At 34.5% G+C, this 17,999-nt stretch overlaps 1 protein-coding gene across 3 annotated transcripts in view; it reads right to left on the minus strand.

Annotated features, from left to right (window-relative positions):
- LOC111047425 (synaptotagmin-7) overlaps positions 1-17,999 on the minus strand; it is a 468,639-nt gene that overhangs the window by 287,983 nt on the left and 162,657 nt on the right. The gene's annotated exons all lie outside the window — the stretch shown is intronic.

Here is a 17,999-nt window from a genome sequence, read left to right on the forward strand (position 1 = left end):
AATAATTCCTTAACAAAATTAATATGAACTTCCTTTATTTATTGCTATCACTAGAATTGCAATCAATAACATTTTTCGAACGTGAGACATTATACAGGGTGATTCATAATTATGGTAAAATAATTCAATACGTGATAGTAGAGGTAAAACTAAGAAGAAAAGTTCTAATAAACATATATCCATAAACGCTTCATTAGCGAACTATACAGGGTGAAAGATTTCGCCCGGAATTCAGTTCTTCTGGTGAAATACACCGATGCTGAATTGTTTGGGGACTAGTTTTTGAAAAACTTATGCAGGATTCATATGTAAAATTATCTGAAAAATTGAATAAAACTAGTCTGGAAGCTGTAGTGTGAGTAGTTTTTGAGAAAAAAGTTGAAATTTGCAAAAAATCTAACTAGAAAAACACAGACTTATACGTTTGATGCCCAATAACTTTCTTTAATGTTGAGTAAACAATTAATTTTTCGCAATAAAAATTGTAGAGAATTTAATTCTGAAAAGAATCATGTAAGCTGTGTAAACTAAATTCAAATAAAATTTGAATAAAATGTATTCTTATGTAGTACATTACATCACAAAAATTTGCTGTTTTATGAGGAGTAATGTTTTGTGGTGTAATGTACTACATAAGAATACATTTTATTCAAATTTTATTTGAATTTAGTTTACACAGCTTACATGATTCTTTTCAGAATTAAATTCTCTACAATTTTTATTGCGAAAAATTAATTGTTCACTCTACATTAAAGAAAGTTATTGGGCATCAAACATATAAGTCTGTGTTTTTCTAGTTAGATTTTTTGCAAATTTCAACTTTTTTCTCAAAAACTACTCACATAACAGCTTCCAGACTAGTTTTATTCAATTTTTCAGATAATTTTACATATGAATCCTGCATAAGTTTTTCAAAAACTAGTCCCCAAACAATTCAGCATCGGTGTATTTCACCAGAGGAACTGAATTCCGGGCGAAATCTTTCACTCTGTATAGCTCGCTAATGAAGCGTTTATGGATATATGTTTATTAGAGCTTTTTTTCTTATTTTTACCTCTACTATCACGTATCGAATCATTTTACCATAATTAAGAATCACCCTGTAGATGTTTTCAATAAATTTGCTGTTCTCAGCCTCTATCTACCATTTAGTGCTGGTTGCAGAAAAGCCGTTTAAATTTCAATCGTCATTAATTCCACGCGAACCAATCAGAAAATGCCTTTCCGGGCCTTAGTCTCGAAACAAAAGAAAAAATACAAGCAAACCATAGAGGGATTTAGATTAAAACGCCGACAATCAACATAGTTTGGAGTGATAGAGACCTTATAGATCTTTTCAATTAATTTGAAATTCCTTCTACAGTTTTCAGCTGCATATACATTTGCTGATTTCAATGTCAGCTGAGAGAGCTTCTACGTCACACTACCTCGACCAATCACGTGCGAGTACACTCCCACTGCCACGCCTACAATGCGCTCCATTGGCTTATGTAATTACGTCATTGAGAAGACTCCATTTTCTTGAATGACACCATTCGTATTAGGTTGAACATGTTGAGATTAAACTACTCATATTATGTTAAAAAATAGTAATACAATAGAGAAACAATAGCGTAAATAGATATCCCATGGTATAGGGCGTTTATGTCGCAACTTTTACTGTTATCTCAAGCCGATTATTGTCGATTTTTACTGTTTTGACCGGGTAAGAGTGTATAAGGTCACAATATGAGAGACTACCAGCGTCATAAAGCTTCATAGGAAAGTACTACGTGGACTGTAGGCTTGAGATAACAGTAAAAGTTGCGACATAAACGCCCCATACCATGGGATAACTACCTATGCTATTCTTTCTCTATGGTAATACTGAGGGTGATGCCCACATAAGCTCTTAGGCTTGTGCTTGGGTAGTGAGTGAGAGGGATGATGACCACTTTTTAGGTAGTCGGGACCGACGGCTTATCGTCTCCTCTGAAAGACAGGGGGGCCGTATCTATGTGATTGTGCTGTGGTCAAAAACATTTGTCCCGGTCGAGATTCGAACTCGGGTTCTCTTGATTATGAGAACGGCGAGTTATCACTTCCTCCAACGAGCCACGCAATCTATTTTCTAAATGTTTTGTCATGAAAGTCTGAAGTCACGTCTAACATAACATTATGTTAGTTGCGGTGGAGATCAACTTCACTAAACAGCTGTGTAATAATTGAAACATTTTCAATGATTGATGATAATAATTATTATAGGCATGCAATTTCGATAGAAAATCTATATACAGAGTGCGTCATATGTATGGGAACCCTTGAATAAATTGATTGATTGATTGAGTACTTTATTTATGTAGATTACAATATATACTGGCTTATACACTTATATACAATAGCTTACAATACAGCAAAATTATAGATGAATTTACATAATATAGACTAAGAAAATAATTATTGAAAGTATATGATATGAAAAAGTAATTTGTAATATAATAACCATGGATAATTATATTGTTATGCATCTACATAAATTGGCGGAGCTTTGGACATATCAATGTCCATTCTTCGGAAAGAATATTAAAAATATCCTCCCCACTAACTCTCTACCAAACTTGGAGAGTGTTGTAGATATAATAATGTAACTTTCAGGATATATTATTGGTCGAATACTCCACCTTTTTGACGTACAACTGAATTTCAACCCCTCATAAGGGGTTGACTCAGGGGTTGTAACTCAAATATTTCAAATGTAAACACACATTGTGTGGTACATCACAGGCATTTCGAAAACGAGAATGATGACATCAATAAAAATGTTCTATGATACTTTTATCAAAAATGGCGGCTGATTGAAGTTTTAGTTTTTGAAGAAATAATTGATAAAGTACAATCAGCCGTCATTCCAGATAAAAGTATCATCAAAAATTTCAATTGATGTCTTCTCGAAAATGCCTTCAAAATGGTGTATCACACAATGGCTGTTCACATTCAAAATATTTGAGTTACAACCCCTCATTATTTCAAGAACTGAAATTCTAATCAGCCGCCATTTTGGATAATTTTTATTAATGTCAATTTTCTTGTTTTAAAAAGACCTTTCCAATGATGTACCACACAATGGGTGTTTACAGTTGAAATATTCGAGTTACATCCCCTAACTCACCATCTTATGAGGGGTTGAAATCCAGTTGTACGTCAAAAGGTTGAGTATTTGACCAATAACTTATCCTGAAAGTTACAGTATTATATCTACAACAGTCTCCAACTTATTGAAGGGCTCCCATACATATGACTCACTCTGTATAGAGTTCTCTACAAACCCTTATTTCCGATCAAAACATACTGTACTTCATATGAGTTCACAGATTTACACGTTAAATTGATATTGATAATTCTCTTTCATTCTCAATCTACAAAAAAGGTATTAGTTCAATAAGTAGCTTGGCTCTTGCTAAAATACTAAATAAATATTAATACTTAATACTGATACTAATTCTAAAAACAAAAATACTAATGAAGACAAAATGAGATATGAAAACATTGATGAAGAATGAGAAATGAAATGAGAGGATATAAATAATAGAGGAAAGATAGCACACGATACTATTTTATCTATGATAAAGAGCATGTCACGTTCAGAGAAGCTCTTTATATTTACCTGAAAATTCTCTGCTATACTTAAAAAAATGAACTCAATATATAAGGTAACTACTAATATATACTTATTAACCTGAAAACACTTACATTCACCTGAAAATTCTCTGCTATTAAATGAACTTAATATTTAAGGTACCTATTGATATATACTTATCAAATAAATCATGCTCTCCAAATGTCTTCACTAAAATAAGAGTATGAACTTCTACTATATCTTACCGTAGAGCAATGGTCGCCAAACGTATGAACCTGTGATCTACAATAGCATTTATAAAACTTCTAGTGAGCTACCAAGCAATATTAGACTGAAGAAAGTATGTTTATTGACTATAAAGATACATTTCTAGTGTTGAAATCTACTGATTCTCTACTGATAATCTACTGATAGCAAAAATTATAACAAAAGTTGAAATGTACATTTCAATGAGAGCAGTGGAACGTACTCTTTTTGGTCATCAAGTATTTTCTTGATGTTTGGAGTGTACGTTGTAGCCGCCATTCTGATGCAGTTGTCCAAATAATGTTCATCAGTCAGTCTGTTTCTATATCGATTTTTCATGAATTTCAAACTTGAAAAAGATGCTTCACACAAGTAAGTGGAGATGAACATAGCTTTCAACCTCAATGCAACTTGAATAGTATTTGGATATTTTTCTTTGGGGACTTGAGGCCAAATATTTCCAGTTTTAGAAAGTGATCTGAGAGACAGATAATTTTGAAAATCAACAAATTCCATTTCAACTGAAGCCTGATCTCCACCAAAATGTTCTACAACACAAGCTGTAAAATTTTCTGCATAGATCTCTACAAAAGAGAGTTGATGAATTGTACCATATTTGATAATTATGCTTTTAAAATCTTGAAATCGTTGATCAAACTGCTGTCTCAAGTCTGAAAGAATTGTAACGTATTCTTGGTTATTTATGCGGTGCTGTGGAGGATTTTTCTCGTCACTGATTTTCTTCAGACTGGGAAAGTGTTTAAATTCAAACTGGACGACATTCGTTTGCACGAGTATTTCTGTGAGCTACCAAAAACTACCCCACGAGCTACCAGTAGCTCGCGATCGACTGTTTGGCGACCACTGCCGTAGAGTAACGATACCGTTAGAAAGTTTTTCACTATCATCATCGATTATTATAAAGATTATTTAATACCTAGATTATTTGTCTCTGGTCTAACTCAGCATAGTCCGATAAAAATACCAATTGGAAGAATATGAATAACTCATAGCAGGAATCGAATGGTTTACAACTTCAAAATATCATTTGAACAAGCAAATATTGAGTGGGCTCCTAAAATAGGAATTTTCAACCATCAGTGCTATAATATTTCTCCTCAAACCATTGAAGAATAGAAACTACAAAGTACCTAGCTCAAATTAACCTATCCAACATTTTAATGTTGGAATCCCTGTATATTCACTCATACAATTATTATTTTACAACATAAAATCGCACTATCTCATAAAATTTGCACTGCCTGAGGACTGAAAAGAGGGATAAGAAAACTATAAAATGTTATTGCCTTATAATGAAAGGTTTCCTGAGATCTGTTGTAACATTGTAGCTGAGCCTGATTAATCTTGAAGCATTATTCCCATTTCTTGCTCGGTGAGAGAGCTTTTGAGCCCAGCCCATCATAAAATGAACATTCTCTTCCATGAGACTCAGTGCAGAAACTGGCATTTTATAGAAACAGACGTAATTTCCTCTACAGTGTTCTCAGAAAGTCCACAAAGCAATTCGATAAACGTTTTATCGAGTTTTCCAGTAGCCTAATACTGAAGGGCTCAAGATTCAAGATCTAGTTCTCCCGCGTTTTATATGGATCTAACATTATTATATCAGTAATAGATTATGTGATTAAATAATTTGTCATAATTATGACATGTCATAAATTATGATTAACATTATTATGTAAGATGGCTTGAATTATATCTTCAGGTGAGATGGAACTTTCGTCAGGGACTTCCCATCATAAAAAACCTATACAAATATTGTTTTAATAAGTATGTCTGTGAAACTACAGATTCCTGAAATAACTTCCATGAACCCTAAATCAAAGGTAGTGAAATGTCAGTAAGGAGTTGGGAGACACGGTTGATATTGAATAGACAAGTTGCATATTCTACAATTATTAGTGTAACAATCTAAAAAAGTGTTTTTATAACCTGGTTTGGAGTATTTTTATCAAAATCAGGGAGAGAAACAGTTTGGGGTTATCCTGTTGATTATCTTTCAATCATTAATTTGATAATGTGATTGTGGAATGTGATAAATAAATGAATCACAGTATGTTTATTACAGAAATTTACAATTACTTTTTTTTTGCCCAACATGTTTCAACAATTCACTGGAAAGAATAGAGGAATGTCAGGTGAAAAGTATCTTCATGAAAGATAGTAGGGGTAAAGTGAGACTTCTGGAGAAAAGCTGCCCCCAACCTGCCCCCAAATCTGCCCCAAATCTGATTCTTGGTTCTAACCTTGCCCAATCCAATGTAATCTCATCTAACCTAACCTAGCCATACCCCTAATCTCACAATAAACCTCAAATGAAGATTTCCCACTTTTTTGGAGAAAAAAAACTAGATCAAGCTTTTTTTTATTTCTCGAATAACTAAGAAACCGTTAATTTTACAAAAAATCTACAAGAGTAACTTTTTCCAGTAAATCTAATAACGAATCCATTGACACCCCATTTGTCAAGATTGAACAAAAAATAAGGATCTCATGGGAAAACTGGATCCACCTTTTTTTTTATTTCTTGAATAACTAAGAAACCGTTAATTTTACAAAAAATCTCCAAGAGTAACTTTTTCCAGTAAATCTAATAACAAATCCATTGACACCCCATTTGTCAAGATTGAACAGAAAATAAGGATCTCATGGGAAAACTAGATCCAATAACTAAGAAACCAAGAATAACTTTTTCCATTTGTCAAGATTGAACAGAAAAAGTAGATCCAATTTCTTGAATAACTAAGAATAATTTTTTTCAGTAAATCCATTATTTGTCAAGGGATCCTAACTCTGAAACTGAGCAACAAGCATTTTTATGTTGAGACCTTGCTTAAACCTCAGCACTAAACCCCCCCCCACAGGGGGGGGGGGGGTTGGGGGCTTCACCCTCTGCCTTTAACCTGAACTACTTGAAAACTCACCTCAGGTTGTATTGAGAAGGAAAAATATATATAATAAAAATGTATAAGAAACAAGTCAAGTCAGATATATTACTTGTTGATCAGAGTGTACATCTTGATGAGAGTATTACCAAATATGAGTATATCACTCACACACCATATATTCAACAGACATTTAATTACAATGATGAAATTCGAATCAGTTTAAAACAAGAAGATATTTATACACTTCCAAGTAGAAGTTTTCTCATAATTGAAGGCGAAATCAAAGTAAAAGATAAGAATGATGTTGAAACCAAGGACTTTTCACTTATCAATAATGGAGTTGCATACCTATTTGATGAAATCAGATATGAATTGGGAGGGGTTGAAGTTGATCGCACACGTAATGTAGGATTGACAACAACCATGAAAAACTATCTACGTCAATCAAAACTCAATGAAAAAATTATGGAGAATGCAGGATGGAAGTTGACTGGATGGAAAAGTTTAGATAAATTCTGCTTTTGCATTCCTTTGATATGTGGTTAGGTGTAATGGAAGACTATAGAAAAGTTCTATTAAATGTTCGTCAGGAAATTGTTCTATTAAGATCATCATCAGACTTAAATTGTATTGAATCAGAGACAGCAAAATCGGTGAAAATTGATATTACAAAACTACAATGGAAAGTACCCTATATACATGCTTCTGACACTGTTCGTCTTGATCTGCTGAGTTTAACACATAGTGATATACCAATTACCATTCCATTCAGATCATGGGAATTGCATGAATTTCCACAATTACCTGAAACTACTAATCTTCAATGGACAGTTAAGACAACTTCAAACATATTGAAACCTAGATTCATTATTCTTGGATTTCAAAAGAATAGGAAAAATGTTATAACTGCTAACAGGTCACATTTCGATTTCTGTAATCTGAACAATGTTAATCTCTATTTAAATGCTCAATCATTCCCCTATGAAAATATTGTTGGTAATAAACATTTATTGTATCACATGTTCTCTGAATTCCAAAATGAATACTATCCTTATAACAGCAGTACATCAATTGAGTATAAAACATTTGATGAATATGCATCATTGGTTGTTATAGACTGTAGTAAGCAAAATGAACTATTGAAATCTGGTGCAATAGACATAAAGTTGACATTGGAAACAACAAATAATTTCTCAGAAAAAACCAGTGCCTACTGTTTAATCCTCTATGATAATGAGTTTGAATATACACCACTGAGTGGAACAGTAAAAAGAGTATTATAAATCTTCTATAAAATAACAAAACTAGACATTATTCAAATCAAAAGTATTATCTACAAATGTATCAATATTTTACCTTCAGCATCATCCCATTAATTTGTAGAATTGTTCTTGTCTTGATCTCAACCATTTTCTTCAAATTTAATTTTAAAGCATTTTATATTATTATTCATTTATCAGCTTCTTTCAAAGCAAAATACTGACTGTGTATCCATATGAGCTTAGATTTTTCATTAAAGTTGAATAATGTTCTTGGTCTGGGTAACCAAACCTACATTTTTTTCTGGGTGTACTCACCTACATCTACAATTTCTTTCTGGGTGTACTCACCTAAACCTAAGATTTTTCACCTATATTTATTACATTTTTTTCATACCATTCTTTAAAAGAGATTCCAGAAGAGAGTGAGAATTGTTGGATTAAGTTTGGATCAGTCATATACTTCCATTCTTTTTCATTATTGAGATTAATGTTTGGTATGAAAGTTGCAGCTAATGGTATACATTGTAAAAAATGGAAAAAATTCTGAATCAAATTTTTGATATCAACATTAATATCTCTATTATTATCTTATCATACAAATATCGACCAAATTTATCAACACTCATGATCTATTTTTATAATAAAAGTTTAATACAACCTGAGGTGAGTTTTCAAGTAGTTCAGGTTAAAGGCAGAGGGTGAAGCCCCCAACCCCCCCCCTGTGGGGGGGGGGGGTTTAGTGCTGAGGTTTAAGCAAGGTCTCAACATAAAAATGCTTGTTGCTCAGTTTCAGAGTTAGGATCCCTTGACAAATAATGGATTTACTGAAAAAAATTATTCTTAGTTATTCAAGAAATTGGATCTACTTTTTCTGTTCAATCTTGACAAATGGAAAAAGTTATTCTTGGTTTCTTAGTTATTGGATCTAGTTTTCCCATGAGATCCTTATTTTCTGTTCAATCTTGACAAATGGGGTGTCAATGGATTTGTTATTAGATTTACTGGAAAAAGTTACTCTTGGAGATTTTTTGTAAAATTAACGGTTTCTTAGTTATTCAAGAAATAAAAAAAAAGGTGGATCCAGTTTTCCCATGAGATCCTTATTTTTTGTTCAATCTTGACAAATGGGGTGTCAATGGATTCGTTATTAGATTTACTGGAAAAAGTTACTCTTGTAGATTTTTTGTAAAATTAACGGTTTCTTAGTTATTCGAGAAATAAAAAAAAGCTTGATCTAGTTTTTTTTCTCCAAAAAAGTGGGAAATCTTCATTTGAGGTTTATTGTGAGATTAGGGGTATGGCTAGGTTAGGGTTAGATGAGATTACATTGGATTGGGCAAGGTTAGAACCAAGAATCAGATTTGGGGCAGATTTGGGGGCAGGTTGGGGGCAGCTTTTCTCCAGAAGTCTCACTTTACCCCTACTAAAGATTTTATTAGAAACTGATGTTTAACCAACTGATTGAATATTATTTCTGTAATAATTATCATTCCAAATATCCAATTGAAGCCATATAAATAGAACTAATGACTTCTGTTACTGTGAATATTGACCAAAGAACTAAATAGCAGAAGCAAATTTGAAGAATGCAACTGTCCAAAATTGCGCCCAGACCAAACAATCATGTTGACAAGTTGTTAATGGGAGATAATATCAATGATAGAAAGGAAAGCGGCAATTATCTCAAATATTTTAGTGTAGTTTGAATAACTTAGGAAAATGTGTCATTATACTCCACATGTAATATTGAATAAAACTGTGTTGATTGTAGGATGTGTGTAGTGTGTAGCCTATATTGTTTAATTTATTGTAAATACATATGAGACTTATTGGAATTGTATTATCGAAATCTTAATGGATAACCTTCTCTTATGAGTTTTAAAAGGTGTTAGTAGCCTATTTTGAAGGTGAGTAGCCTATATCTATTCTAGTTTGTTTTTTACTAGAATAATATAAATTGAAATGATATCAGTTTCCTATACCTCAATGAGACTCAATGCTCTATTGTACGTACTAAAATGAATAAATGTCAACTTGTATAAAATATTATGTAAAGATATTAGATCAATAGATATTAAAAATGAAAATCGACACATCAATGAATATGGTATTGAAGTATGTGCCTAATTGAATTGTCTCAATGCAATAATAAGAGATAATTCAATTTTCATGGAAGAAGCTACGAATCACATTATGAATGTGTAGGAGATAATTTCAATCGAATTAAGTAATAACCAATATAGAAAGCTGAACCAATGGGCCATACCTTCACAAATTATATTCTTATAAATTAAAGGACCAGTATGCAAGAGAAAAAAGATGTTGAAGGAGCGGTGAGAGGAGGAATAGTATGCAAGAGAAGAAGATGTTGAAGGAGAGGTGAGAGGAGGAACAGTATGCAAGAGAAGAAGATGTTGAAGGAGAGGTGAGAGGAGGAACAGTATGCAGAGAGAAGAAGAGTTGAAGGAGAGGTGAGAGGAGGAACAGTATGCAAGAGAAGAAGATGTTGAAGGAGAGGGAGAGGAGGAATAGTATGCAAGAGAAGGAGATGTTGAAGGAGAGGTGAGAGGAGGAACAGTATGCAAGAGAAGAAGATGTTGAAGGAGAGGTGAGAGGAGGAACAGTATGCAAGAGAAGAAGATGTTGAAGGAGAGGTGAGAGGAGAAACAGTATGCAAGAGAAGAAGATGTTGAAGGAGAGTTGAGAGGAGGAACAGTATGCAAGAGAAGAAGATGTTGAAGGAGAGGTGAGAGGAGGAACAGTATGCAAGAGAAGAAGATGTTGAAGGAGAGGTGAGAGGAGGAACAGTATGCAAGAGAAGAAGATGTTGAAGGAGAGGTGAGAGGAGGAACAGTATGCAAGAGAAGAAGATGTTGAAGGAGAGATGAGAGGAGAACAGTATGCAAGAGAAGAAGATGTTGAAGGAGAGGTGAGAGGAGGAACAGTATGCAAGAGAAGAAGATGTTGAAGGAGAGGTGAGAGGAGGAACAGTATGCAAGAGAAGAAGATGTTGAAGGAGAGGTGAGAGGAGAACAGTATGCAAGAGACGAAGATGTTGAAGGAGAGGTGAGAGGAGGAACAGTATGCAAGAGAAGAAGATGTTGAAGGAGAGGTGAGAGGAGGAACAGTATGCAAGAGAAGAAGATGTTGAAGGAGAGGTGAGAGGAGGAACAGTATGCAAGAGAAGAAGATGTTGAAGGAGAGGTGAGAGGAGGAACAGTATGCAAGAGAAGAAGATGTTGAAGGAGAGGTGAGAGGAGGAACAGTATGCAAGAGAAGAAGATGTTGAAGGAGAGGTGAGAGGAGAAACAGTATGCAAGAGAAGAAGATGTTGAAGGAGAGGTGAGGGGAGGAACAGTATGAAAGAGAAGAAGATGTTGAAGGAGAGGTGAGAGGAGGAACAGTATGCGAGAGAAGAAGATGTTGAAGGAGAGGTGAGAGGAGGAACAGTATGCAAGAGAAGAAGATGTTGAAGGAGAGGTGAGAGGAGAAACAGTATGCAAGAGAAGAAGATGTTGAAGGAGAGGTGAGGGGAGGAACAGTATGAAAGAGAAGAAGATGTTGAAGGAGAGGTGAGAGGAGGAACAGTATGCGAGAGAAGAAGATGTTGAAGGAGAGGTGAGAGGAGGAACAGTATGCAAGAGAAGAAGATGTTGAAGGAGAGGTGAGAGACGGAACAGTATGCAAGAGAAGAAGATGTTGAAGGAGAGGTGAGAGGAGGAACAGTATGCAAGAGAAGAAGATGTTGAAGGAGAGGTGAGAGGAGGAACAGTATGCAAGAGAAGAAGATGTTGAAGGAGAGGTGAGAGGAGGAACAGTATGCAAGAGAAGAAGATGTTGATGGAGAGGTGAGAGGAGGAACAGTATGCAAGAGAAGAAGATGTTGATGGAGAGGTGAGAGGGAGAACAGTATGCAAGAGAAGAATATGTTGAAGGAGAGGTGAGAGGAGGAACAGTATGCAAGAGAAGAAGATGTTGAAGGAGAGGTGAGAGGAGGAACAGTATGCAAGAGAAGAAGATGTTGGAGGAGAGGTGAGAGAAGGAACAGTATGCAAGAGAAGAAGATGTTAAAGGAGAGGCGAGAGGAGGGATTATTCAAAATATGATAGCAGATTAGTCTCCAACTAGGTGCTATTATAATCATGATGAAAACTGAAAAGATTCAAGTATGAATCTAGAATGAACGTTCTACATTATCACCTTCTCACACGCATCAAAATAGTCCATTCTCGCAACAAAACCTGTTCACTTGTTTGAATTGAATCAGTTCAGAACTGATTTGAATCCATATGAATTGACTTATCTTGCAAAGTTTTTAGTGAAACGAGGTGGATCAAGTTTTGAATTCACTCGGTTTGAATTTATCCTCTGAATAAACACGCATTATCGGATGTAGGTGTATGATCCTATTTGATAGAGAGTTCAGGTAGAGCTGTGGGGCAATATAGAGAACTGCTCATACCGGTATCAGCTATTCCCATTGAGCTGATCATACCCACTCAGCATTGTGCTGATCCTAGATTACGATTGATCTCGCTTCATGCTCCTCTGCAGCACAGTACTTGTAAAGTGCTACGACGTAAATACAATCTGTATATGATATGCGAAGTTTCCCATTGATATCCTATACAACTATAATGTGGAAATAAGGTTCTTATTGTGCTGATTCCGACTTGAAATTATCTCGCTTGATGCATTCCTGTATTTGAACTAAACCTGAAACTTTGGAATATATTTTTTCGAAACTGTGTTAGAAATTGATGTTGCTTTCCATGACAAAACACTTCATAATAACTTTGTTGTAGTCCTGACACTGTGTTACTTGTAAATATTTGAAAAACCCTTACTTTTCTTGGAGTATTGAGGAATGCATTTCACTCCTGAAGAGGAGCTTCATCAGCCTGACACCAGGGGCGCTTTCTCTTATGGGTTGGACTGTATGGCCAAAATGTGGGAAAATATTACATTCGATTTGAAGTTAAGTTGATCATTTAATAAGTTGGATTTGTCATAGTGGAGGTGTTTAGAAATTTCGTATTGTTCTAGTGTGTTGAGTCTCTGGCTTTTTTGAAGAATTTGTAGGATTTCGATATCTGTTTGTATGCTTTTGTGATTGTGTCCTGTGGCTACAGAATGTTCTGCATTTGATTCTGAATTTGAATTTACTGCTGTTATGTGCTCATTGTACCTTATTTTGAAGCTACGGCCGGTCCTTCCAATATAGAATTTTGGGCATGTATTACATCTTAGTTTATAAATTCCTGTCTTTTCAAATAATTGTGAGCTGTCTATTTTTCGTGTTTTTAGTTGGGTTTTCAAGTTGTTGTTAGTTCTAAATGCTGTTTTGTAGCCTGATTTTTTGAATATTTCTGCTATGGATTGTGATTTTTGATTGAAATAGGTTAGTGTGACGTATTTGTTGAGATTTGGGGGTTTCTGTTTCTTGTTTTTCATTTTATGAAGTATTTTGTCTATCACATTGGATGAGTAGCCATTGTTTTGTGCCAGATATTTTATAGAGTTCAATTCTGTCTGGTAATCTTCTTTTGTAAGTGGAATGCTTATTAGTCTATGAATCATGGAGTTGAAGGCGGCAAGTTTGTGTTGTGGTGGATGATTTGATGTTTTATGGATGAGTGTATCTGTCATTGTGGGCTTTCTGAAAATACTAAATCTTGGTTTGTTGTCCTGTTTCGATATGGAGAGGTCCAGAAAGCTTAGGGCATTGTTGATTTCATATTCTACAGTGAAATGTATGTTTTTGTGTATTTTGTTCAATTCTGAAAGGAGTTGATCACATTGTCTGGCATTTCCTTTGTAGAGTAGTATTATGTCATCAACATATCTTTTCCAATGAATGATTTTTTCTGCATGTTTATTTTTGAATATTTCTGTTTCTTCCATGTGTTGCAGGAAAATTCCAGATAGTATACAGGAGATTGGGCTTCCCATTGGAAGGCCCTCTTTTTGACTGGAGTTTTTTTGATCATGAGTGAAGTAATTTTGTGATGTTATGATTTTTAATATTTCTATTAGCTCTCTGGTGGATTGTTTAGGATTTTTCAATAATAGCTATGGTTTCTTTTACTGGGATGTTGGTGTAGAGGTTCCTGATATCAAATGATGCTAGAGTGGAATTATATGGAATGTGAATATCTTTAATTTTATTTACAAGGTCCAAGCTGTTTTTTAAATATGCAGGATGCTGGTCTACTGGTATCAGTTTCCTTAGTTGTGAATCCATTTGTTTAGCTAATTTGTATGCTGGAGCTTTTTTGTAGTCTATGATAGTATTGATGTATGATAGTATGATAGTATGATAGTATGATAGTATGATAGTATGATAGATGACACTGGTATGTTCTCTTGTGGAGTTTGGGAAGTGCTTGAAGAGTAGGTGCAGAAGGGTGAATCTCTTTTAAATATATTTTTTTAATTTCCTTTGAGAATGTTTTTTGTTCTGTTTATAGCTAGTTTTATTTCATTTTGATATCTTGTTGTTGGGTCTTTCTGGATTTGTTTTATATTATTTTCCAGGATAAAAAAAGCCAGAGACTCAACACACTAGAACAATACGAAATTTTTAAACACCTCCACTATGACAAATCCAACTTATTAAATGATCAACTTAACTTCAAATCGAATGTAATATTTTCCCACATTTTGGCCACACAGTCCAACCCATAAGAGCAAGCGCCCCTGGTGTCAGGCTGATGAAGCTCCTCTTCAGGAGTGAAATGCATTTCTCAATACTCCAACAAAAGTAAGTGTTTTTCAAATATTTACAAGTAACACAGTGTCAGAACTACAACAGAGTGTGTTAGTAATATTTCATTGATAGGATACATTAGAACGAAGAATTGATAAAGTGAAATTTATGCTCTTCAAATGACAAATTCAATCAAATCTTGAATTTTAAAATGTATGAATTCAGGGCTGTATTTATAAAATAGAACTATAGTACCCTTTAAAATTAATAAAATCAGTTGATAGATAGGGGCAGCTGCTAGTTTTCTTGAAGATGTTATCTGAAATAACAAAACTATTAGTGAACATTTATAACCCGACGATTGTGTGATCACCGAGACTATTATTTGCAATTTGTATTATTGTTTTATTATTTTATTAATTTCAAAGGGTACTATAGTTCCATTTTATGAATACTTGAATTTTTAATTTAACTTTTTGTCTTCGTAAATAGTAAGGGTCATGCCTGTCTTTTCTTCCACTTTGTATTTTTGTCATTGAATTTGATAAACAAATGATATAGACAAGCATACAATCTGTATTTGATGTGAAAAGTTTCATAAACTATTCTATAAACTATAAACTATATAGTTTCATAAACTATTTTTCGCATATCAGCTGATAGTTGCAGTGATAGTAGTTTTAATTTTTCTGCTCAAAATTTTCAAGTTTATTTCAATATTATTGAAACTTTTGGATTGTTTAGTGTTATTTCCGGCTCTTATCAACCCTTCGAAATTCAAAATTCATCAGTCATATCTCGAATACGTATTCTCTGAGTGTTAATCTTTGGTGAAAACAGAAATTTTAAACTTAACCTCACTTTGGACTATTTATGTGCCAAAATCAAGGAACTGAAGAAGTTTTGCCTGTTTCTCTTTCCAAATATCGTGTTTGTGACTGTTCTAATAAATAAATAAATAAATAAATAAATAAACGCATGTGTGGGATGCATGAGATGATCGATTGGGAGATTAGGATACACGGATAGGAAGTGATATTCAACGTTCAACAAGTGTTTGTTATACATGATAAGAATATGGAGAAATAAGAAATCAAGATATGTGCAACCAATAAACAATCTTACTTCTATAATTATATGAGTTTTCCCTGGTGTGTCCACATCTCTGTAAGTAGAAATAGTCTAGAAGATCCTAGACCCGTGAATAGTTTAGAAGAAAAAAGTTTCTTCCTCAAAATTGACTTCAATGTCTGAATATTTCCCATCCTAATGTGTAGAATTTCTTCCATGTTTGGTTTTAAAACATCTAAATCTAAAAATTTGCTTTTTGTTGGACTGGATATTTTGTGAAGTGAAATACTACAAGGGGAGCGCGACAGTCGAGACCGACGACAGTCGAGGCCTGCGACAGTAGAGGACTGTTTTCCAGTCCTCTACGGTCGTAGGCCTCGACTGTCGGGAGTGTACGAAAATTGAAGAGTCCTATACTGTCGCCTAACGCAGGCGACATTTGAGGACTCTTTTTTAGGAGTCCTCTGCGGTCGCAGGTCTCAACTGTCGTACAAAAATTGAAGAGGCCTCAACGGGGGCGTGACAGTCGAGACCGACGACAGTCGAGGCGTGCGACAGTGGAGGACTGTTTTGCAGTCCTCTACGGTCGTAGGCCTCGACTATCGGGAGTGACTACAAGAGTCGAGAATGACACTACAAGACTTATTTCGGATTACCTCGATGAATTTGGGAGAGGAATAGCACAAGGTTAACTTATTTCTCCTCCCACGGGAGAGGAAAAGCACATGGTTGCACTTCTTCTTCTTCTTCTTCTTCTTTTTCTTTCCCTTCTTTTTTTTCTTCTTTTTCTTCTTTTATTTTAATTGAAGGATTCGATGTGCAGAGTTCTCTCTCCACAAATATTGTTGATAAGGAAATTCAACCAGAGACAAATAATCTAAGTTATATTAAATATCTTTACTCTATGATATTATAACTTATCCTTTCAAAAGAAGAAACATTCTATTGACAACTCAATCAGAATATGAAGGTTGGTGATGGGTTCGAACGTATTTTGCTCATAATGCGGAGTGATAAGCAATCACTATGCTGAATCTGAGTTGAGATTGATCTCGCTTAATGCAGCAGAGTTTCAGACAAGTTCAACTCAGGTCCGATCCGAATTTGATGAGAAAAGTTTGCTTTTCACAAGCTGACACCAAGTGTTGATAGGATTTTCCTGATACCTTTCAAAAGAACATAGAAATAAATCGCTTTCAAATTTACACAGGATGAGGCATATACATGGCCTGAGTGAGGTAATTATATGAGAGTAAAGTGAGCAAGTAGGCTAAGTAGAGTGAATGAGTGAGAGCAGTGCGTGTGAGCATAGAGAAAAAATAGCATAAGATATAAGGTAGTATAGAACTATAATAGCATAAGATATCCAATGGTATAGGTGATTCTTCAATTCTTCTATAACAATGAATGAAGTTTGTAAATAGTAATTTCGACACGCAACAAGCAACTAATAACTTATACCCCAACACATATCATTTATAGTGGGGTGTATATTTATTCATTGAATTTTTATTCATTGGCTGAAGCTAAGTTCAAAAAACTTAACAAAGTTTAGTGGCGTTCTTACAAATACAAGGATGGCGTTGAAAATAAGGATTCTCACAAGTTAACAACACAATGTTGTTATGCTTCTCAAGAATCTATGCCTATTAAGAAATTATCCAATGCATAAAACTTCTTTGTTTTATTTGTATTGCATGTTATAATATTCGAATTTGTTTGATTGTTTTTGATGAATAAACTTTGATTATATTCAAATTTTTAACTTTTACTAAATACCGATAGTCTTGGTAGATTGTCCTCGGTCAGAAAGCCGAGTTGACAAAGGCGTTGCACCCTTCGGTCTGCTAGTGATACCTGGTCCCGGGTTCGAATCCCGCCGAATTCCATCGAATAGGCATGGACGTTTGATCATTTCATAATTCACCCTCGCACTTCTCACTATCCACACTCAAGCGAAAAGCTCATGTAGGCATCATCCGCGATAAAAAAAGGTTTTTTTTCGCGGAGCTATGTGATGATGGTAGTCTCTCATACTATGCCGTTTTTACACTCTCTACCGGCCAAAATAACAATAATAGACAGTAATCGGCTTGAGTAACGAAGAATCGGCTTGAAATTTGGAACGTAAACTACCTATATATGTTACAGTTGAGGCTGGAAACGAATTAAAACCTGAAAATAAT

This window comes from Nilaparvata lugens, chromosome X (genome assembly GCF_014356525.2).
Source record: "Nilaparvata lugens isolate BPH chromosome X, ASM1435652v1, whole genome shotgun sequence".
Classification (NCBI taxonomy): domain Eukaryota; kingdom Metazoa; phylum Arthropoda; class Insecta; order Hemiptera; family Delphacidae; genus Nilaparvata; species Nilaparvata lugens.